Source organism: Leptonychotes weddellii, chromosome 12 (genome assembly GCF_054177405.1).
Source record: "Leptonychotes weddellii isolate Sample4059 chromosome 12, ASM5417740v2, whole genome shotgun sequence".
Classification (NCBI taxonomy): Eukaryota; Metazoa; Chordata; class Mammalia; order Carnivora; family Phocidae; genus Leptonychotes; species Leptonychotes weddellii.
In genome coordinates, this window is record NC_138380.1 from 42588456 (window position 1) to 42596614 (window position 8159).

Here is an 8159-nt window from a genome sequence, read left to right on the forward strand (position 1 = left end):
CTATTTTTCTCAATCTGTGTAATACATCAAGGACGATATCCATTCGTCCTTAAATATTTAATGAGAGGCAGGCAGTGCATCTCATAGACACAAATACTTCACTCTGTCTGGACACTGATGGGTCACCGTTGTGCACCATGGGGTCAGTTCTTTCCACTGGTTTGCAAGCTCCCTTAGGACACGAACCTTATCTTGTATTTCTTTTAGTGAGCTGAATCCCTGGCTACCTGCTTCTTGATGAGTTCTGCAAGGCAGCTGTTCAATCTTTTCCCCCTGAGGCACACATGCTAGACACTGTTCACATAAGCGATACACACTGTGTATTGGGGCAAGTAATTTAATGGCCACAATTCTACCCAAATATACTTTTATATAGCAAGTATATAACAGTGGGAAACTGATATAAGATGGCAGTATGATAGGACTCCACTTTTTCTATCTTTATTATAGGAATACAGTTCTCAAAAAGTGAACATTTGGGAAACTTAACCTCTTTTTCCCCTTGTGTACTATTTATAGATTTCATGTTGCTGAGAATAAATCTGAGATTATGTATTACTTATGATGGTAGTCTTATCATCTAGCATGGTGCATTTCCCATAGTAGGTTCTCAATAAATGCTAGTAGAATTCTTTTTTAAATTAAGCCTTAGTCCTATTAGAAAAGGAGTTACAATATCTTTTGGGTCTACCAAAAGCTGAGTTTTTACTTTCCAGGACATGGAACAGAATATTATTATATATATGCTGGTGACTTTATTTTCTACCTTGTCTCCATTCTTTAGTAACTTCTTGCCCTACAGAATCATGACCAAGACTTTTTGAAAAATCCAAGGCCCAACAATAATTTATGAATTTCTTTCTGTACCAGAAAGACACAATAAGACAAGTGTTTTTGTGAGATAAGAAACATTTCAGTGACACCATGAGGCATGAACTGAAGTAAAGGCGACTGGTCCCACCAGGTAAATGATTATCTGCCATTGCCAGAGTGAGCGGTCTCAATGGCTGATGAAGTTACTGACCTTGGCATATTTATCATCACTACCTCAGGGGACAGAAACCAAAATATCTATTCTTGCAAATACACATCCGTAAAAGGAGGCACAATCCAGGGGAAAAGAATTTGTGTTTATAGTGGTGTGTGTGTGTGCGTGAGAGAGAGACAGAGAGAGAGCAAGAATGTTTCATTTTTTACATTTTCTTTCCACTTTCAACTTTTTTCTGTTTATACGGAAAAGGAAAGATGACATCAGTCTCTCATCTGCGAGCTCGGATTCGTAATAGCCACTCGGATCTGCAAGACTTCAAGGGGCATAGTTTCTCCTTATAAGGGAGCTGAATAAGGCTGAAAAACAAAGACAATTTGTGTTGTCATCTCTCAGACTATGATTGCCATCTGATGAGGATGAGGCCAGAGGTGAGGGATGTGACCTTGGATGATGCTGGTGCTGTCTCCACGCCCCCCCTCCAGCATGGTGCTAACTGCTTTCTGGACTGGAGTTTAGAGGCAAACTTTGGGACCTGAGTGCACAGAGAGCACCAAGCCTGCTTAGGTGATAATGCAGCTGAGCCCCATGGAAGCTGTTGTGGGGAGGGGGGTGCAAGAGGGAGGGGGCCAAGTGCTCAGTCCACAGCAGTCCTGGGACAAGGTTAATAAGATGAGAGAGGGTTTGTTTCCAGAAAGAAGTGGTTGTTGTTATTGTTTGCTTGGGCTGTTGCCACAACGTACCGCAAATTGGCTCAAACAACAGAAATTTAGTGTCTCACAGTTCTGGAGCCGAGAAGTCCAAGGTCAAGGTGTCAGGGTTGATTCTGTCAGCTCCATGCATCTCTCCTAGGTTCTGGTGGTTTTCTGGAGATCTTTGGCATTCCTTAGTTTACAGACGCATCGGCCCAACCTCTGCCTTCATCTTCAGGCAACGTTCTCCCAGTGTGTCTGTGTCCAAATTTCCCCCTTTTATAAGGACACCAGTCACACTGGAGTAGGGGCCCGACAATAATTATATCTGCAATGACCCTATTTCCAAATAATGTCATATTAGGAGCTAGGGCTTCAACATCTGAATTTGTAGAGTGGGAGGACACACTATTCAGCCCGTAACAGAATTATTCAGTTGGAGGGTACCTTTTTTTTTTTTTAAAGATTTATTTATTTATTTGAGAGAGAGAGAGAGAGCACAGAGGGGAGGGCCAGAAGGAGAGGGAGTCTTAAGCCGACTCCCCACTGAGCGCGGAGCCTGATATGGGGCTCGATCTCAGAATCCTGAGATCACGACCCTGAGCCCAAACCAAGAGTCCGACTCTTAACAGACTGCACCACCCAGGCACCCTGGGGGTATCTTCTTATTAATTAAAGGAAACAGGAAAGGGACATGAAACCAAGAGAAGAACCAGGGGAACAGTTAATTTTTTCCTCACAAAGAATCAAGACACGGGAAAGCAGAGCCTGCGGGGTGAAGGGGTAGGATTCCTTCATCCTTTAGTAGGACAGTCATTCCTTTGAGGACACTGACAGTATCTGAGTTGAAATATGATCTCTGGGTCAAAGAGGACCTAAGTCCCCAAAGCTTTTGCAAACTCCCAGTGGTATGAGAATTTTAGTTGCCCAGAAAAATTACCCAAAGTCCTTGGCCTAAATGCCTTCAGAAATATGGGTGTGCTTACTAGAGGGGCCTTTCCCCTTCCCTGTGTTCTCAAATATGGTGGGAACTATTTGAGGAGGTGCAGCTCCTACAGAAGCAACCCATCCTTTCAGCCAATTAGCTTCCTCATTGTACAAAATAGGTCAAAATACATTATCTGTTTCTTGGACAAATGCCAAGGTAGAATGATAGTCAGCTAAGGTCGGGTGCCAAGTGCTTTGTTAGATACTGGCATATATTATCTTCAGTCCTCCCAGAAGCCTATGGTACTATTCCCATTTTCCAGATGCAGCAATCAAGGCTCAGAGTTCATTGACTTGCCCAGGGGCTCCCGGGAGTCATGAGCCTGAGCCCATTTTTACACACGCTGTATTCCTTTCAGTCTGCCTCACGGCTTCCCTAAGTATTTAAGGGTAAATCTTTGAAGAATGTGAATTTTTAAAAAAATGTTAACTATCACAGTGAGGTAAGAATTCATTTTACCCCTTTCAGCTTGGAGTAAAATGAGGAGACTAGATTCAGATGATCTCTGTGGGCGTCTAATATTATGATTTTATTTTCCTGTTTGGGATGTAAGAAGGAGAGGATGTAGGCTATCTGGGGTTTTTTTTGTTTGTTTGCTTGTTTGTTTTTTTAAAGATGGAATTTTAACATCTCCTTGTGGAATTTCCTGGTTCTCAACCAAGTATGTAGAGCCCATCTCTCAGAAGCTCGTCTAGTTTTGACTGCAATAGGATTACAATCTGGTGATTTGGGCGGCAATGTCTTTGGAGCCTCATATTTTTCTTTCCTCTCCTTCAAGTGCCCCCGTGCTCCTCCTGCTCCCGCAGAGCTGACCGCAGGAAGCCTGGTTTGCACCGAGCACTAGCTGGTCTCCCTGGCCGGGGACCCACGGCGGCCTTTCTGGGCTGGGATCGACATCCGCTCTGGGCACGTCTCCTGTGGGCCCGCGAACAGGCTTTGACTGATTGAGTTCAGAACACTCGCTTGTTTGTGGGTATGGTAATGACGCCAGTAAAATTCAATTACTGTATCCCAGAGGACCTCAGCAAGCGATAATAAATTAGGGAACATGAGCTTTGGAGTATCTGAACTGAAATTATAATGGGGCTATTGAAAAACAAACAAACAAAAAATCCCAAGCATTCATTTAATAATAGATGCTGCAGTTTTCCCCACCAAAAATTAGTTCATCAACTAACCCTTTGTTCTTGTCATAAAAGAATGTGCCGTAGACACAGCCAAGAACATTTTATCTTAATTACTTGGTATTGTCGTTGCCCCCAGAGCACACACCTGGCATGGGGTAACTGGTACACAGGGAGGAAGCAGCCGCCTGGAAGGGTCCCCCAAGGCCACGGCACTAATCCACGCTGGGCCCACAGATGCTCACTGCCACCCATGGCCTTGGGTTTCAGGTTGCCGTCCAGGCCTGGGGTTTGAATGGAGGTTGTAATCGCAGAAGGTCCAGCTAGCACTTAACCACTGACATCCATCAAGAATGTCAAGGCTTGCATTGTCTCATTAATTTGAACCAGCTTTCCTGCTATCAGATCCTTTTTCATTTCTAACCTTTCCACCCTGCCTTTCTTCCTCTGTGCACCGTTTATAGCGTCTCCTGTCTGTGGTTTGTCGGAAAGCTGGGCTCTGGAAGGCCACTCTTGGGGGTGGTGGCGGGGAGGTGCCTTTGCCCTCCTCCATGCCACAAGTCGGATTTGGGTATTTCTTCTCCCATGTGAACATCAAGCACATGGAGAGAGGAAGAACATTGACGGCAGTCTGGATATATCTGTAGATTATTCTGCAGATAATTTTCAAGCTAAAATTGCTATCTTCCTTCACTTTATTTTCTTTCTCATCCAGATTCCAACATCCAAGTGTGTAATGCAGCACTGACGAATTGCTGAACAGACGAGATAGATAGAAGAAGATAGATAGATAGAAGATAACCAAGGGGCTAAAAAAAAAATCTCTGAATTTGCAGCATGTCATTTTCCACCTGTAGTAAATATCTTTTGGGGTCTCTGTGAGACCAAGCCCCTTTCTTGGAGAATTGCTCCTCCCTTCCCTCCCCCCACCAGCTGAAGGACTGTAAACGTGGGTCACGCTTACTGTCCATGACTCCATGAGGCTGGCTGACTCCTGACCCAAGCTGGACACAACAGAATCTTGCTCTAGGAGCTGTAGCATCAGACAGTTGTTTGGTTTTGCTGGAGCTTCAAGAAGGTAGAGCCCTGGGGTTTGGGGCCGCCATTTTCAGCCATGTGTACAGACAGGAGGAAGGCGAGGGGATGGGCTAAGTTTTGCCATGAATCAGAGATGTTGAGAGAAGCAGACCAGAGTCGTCCACTCCTTTTATAAAGGATGACCCTCCATTTCCTCTCTGGCCAACTCCCAACTCCTGACTGCGTCCTCTCTGTAAGACCTTGTACCTAATCCTGCATCTTAAGCCTCAACCTTTCATTCCCTTTTAATCTAATTAGCTTCTTGGTCAATGCCTGCTACACGTTCATCTTCTCAGTGCCTTGAACATTTTTTTCTAATATACCCACACATTACAAAAATTTTAATGTACTACTTTTATCAGAGACAAAGAAACTGGCAATTTGTGGCTCCCTATCTTAGGACTTGTCAGAATTAAGAGTGATTCTTTCCATCCCAAAGAGACGGAAGATTCAGGACATCAAGAGACAAAAAGCAGCCAAAGTTTACTGTCCCTTTATTAACCATGAAATACAACGCTAAGCAATGTTCATATTTTACCCACACTGCTTCCTGTCCTCTGCCAAAAGAGGGATTTCATCCAATGTCCCAGCTGTTCTGGGGCCTGCTCTGGGGTGGCTGGGTTGGAAGGAGGGGGCACACAGAAGGGTTTTGCTCACATGCCACAACTGTGCCTGGGGCCTCTGTTCAGGCAATCAAGCGACCTTCCCTCAGGCAGAAGCCTGGGGAAGCGTCCAGTCGGACTCTCCTCATTTGGCACAATGAAGGGCAAATATCTCTCCATTATCTATTAGAAAATGAATGAGCAAGCACAATATCTAAATAAGGGGAAACTTAAAGAGGAGATCATATTTCCTATTCCCTAGGTATTAATAATATTCTGCAAAAGGGTCATGGGTCTTGGTGTAACTAGTTTAAGAACTATGGTCACAGTTTATTAACCTCTTATGTTCTCCTCTGGAGAGAAAACATCAGAATATAAGGTGTTTGGGCCAACTGTAACATAAACCTAGGCAGGCCAAGCTCTGTGCTGGGCTTTTTACAGTTACCTCATTTAAATGTCACAGTGGTTCTATAGTGTGACTACAGCACTATGAATTTTCTAAGAAGTTAGGTGAGTGCCTCAAAGGCCACACAACGGACAAGTAGAAAAGTTGTTAAGTGAAAAAATCTGGTACATAAAAAAAGGTCACATAGCTGGAATGTGGCCTTGAATTTACCTTACTCTTAAAGCTAGCCTAATTCCATTGCACTCCAAAGCAATATTTCCCCAAACTTGTCTGATAAACTCCTCAGGGTGAGTGCTTATTAAAACTCTGGTCCTGGGTCCAATCCTGCTGCAGATCTAATAAACCAGAATCTCCTAGAAACGGGTACGGGGATTCACCCCAGGTGAATCTGACCTGGCAAGTTAGGTAAATACTACTGGAGTGCCTTAATTTCTTTTTATCTTAGCAATTCTTGGCAAGATGTATGCAAAAAAAACACTTTCTCTTTTCTTTTTTTTTTTTTTTAAGGTTTTAGGTATTTATTTGAGAGAGAGAGGACAAGCGGGGGGGAGGGGCAGAGGGAGAGGGAGAAGCAGACTCCCTGCTGAGCAGGGAACCCAAGGCGGGACTCGATCCTAGGACCCCGGGATCATGACCCAAGCCAAAGGCAGATACCCAAACAACTGAGCTACCCAGGCGCCCCTTTTCTCTTTTTAATAAGCTTTTTATTTGGGGATAATTTTAGATATGCAACTAAGTTGCAAAGATAATGCAGAGAGCCCATCTACCTTCTCCCACCCTTTTCCCCCTCATGTGAAGATCTTACACAACCATGGTCCATTTGTCAAAATGATGAAACAAACACTGACAAATTACTATTAACTGTGTTAGGAATCACTTGTCCTGGAGATGATGATGTGGAAGGAAAGGGAAAGATAGGCCAGCCCATAGTTCCTTTTTCTTTCCTTATTCCTCAGTAAGCTGAAGGCAGACAGTGTTGGTGGCAGAAGGTGTGTGATCAAGAAGCAAGTTGAGTTTAGCTCTTTGCCGCATCTATTGCGAGAAGGAACACCATCCTCAACAATCAGACTGCCGACATTCCAGAAAATGTTGACATCACTCTGAAGGGACCCACTGTTATTGCGAAGGGCCCCAGAGAAACCCTGCAGGGGGACGTCAATCCCATCAATGTAGAACTCAGTCTCCTTGGAAAAAAAAAAAAAAGAAGAGGCTTCGAGTTGACAAATGGTGGGAACTAGAAAAGAACTGGCTATTGTTTGCACTAATTGTAGTCAAGGGTGTTACACTGGGCTTCCGTTACAACGGAAGTGAATTGTCAAGTTCTGTTATCAACGTTGTTATTCAGGAGAATGGTTCTCTTGCTGAAATCCGAAATTTCTTGGGTGAAAAATACAACCACAGCATTTGGATGAGGCCAGGTATGACTTGTTCAGTATCTCAAGCCCAGAAAGGTGAGTTAATTCTTGAAGGAAATGGCATTGAACTTGTATCCAACTCAGATGCTTTGATTCAGCAAGCCACAACAGTTAAAAAACAAGGGTATCAGAAAATTTGGGGATGGCATCTATGTTTCTGAAAAAGGAACAGTTCGGCAGGCTGATGAATAAGATCTAAGTTGTCCGGCTACAGAAATAACAAGATGCTGGATGATTTTTCAGACTTATTTGTGATATTTTAAAGGTGTATTGATTTGGGTCTTTTTCTTAAACCAATTAAAAAAAAAGAAGAAGAAGAAGCAAGCTGAGTTTATTTCTGCAGGATTTAAACCGTTCTGGTAAGAACAAAATACATATGCATGTATGTGCTATGAAATGCAAATTGTGTAATTTTGGTGATTTCATGGATGAGCTAAATGCACTTCTATTTGCCTTTAAAATTGGCATTGCAAAATTCATACTAACAATTTAAAATTTTGTTTTCTTTACTTGGCATGGCATTAAATAGCAAATAAAAAATACCGTAACTAGTTGAGGTAGAGACTGGAACAGAAGGAAAAAACTATAATTTAGTTCCACAACGGCACTTTTTTCCTTATTTTTTTGGACCAGGGGCTCCACGTTTTCCTTTTGCATGGGGTCCCACAAATTATGTAGCCAGGCCAGCTGATCCCTAGTCAAGAGCCATTGTCTTGACAAAGGAACTGGTGGTGGCACCCAGGCGGAGAAGTGGAAAGATGTGTCAGGGAAAGGGGCCTTTCTGCCATCCTGGGCAATTACAGCAATGGAGGGGGCTCGTTCTCCTGCATTAAGCAACCCAGATGGCTATAGACACCTCTGGATGAT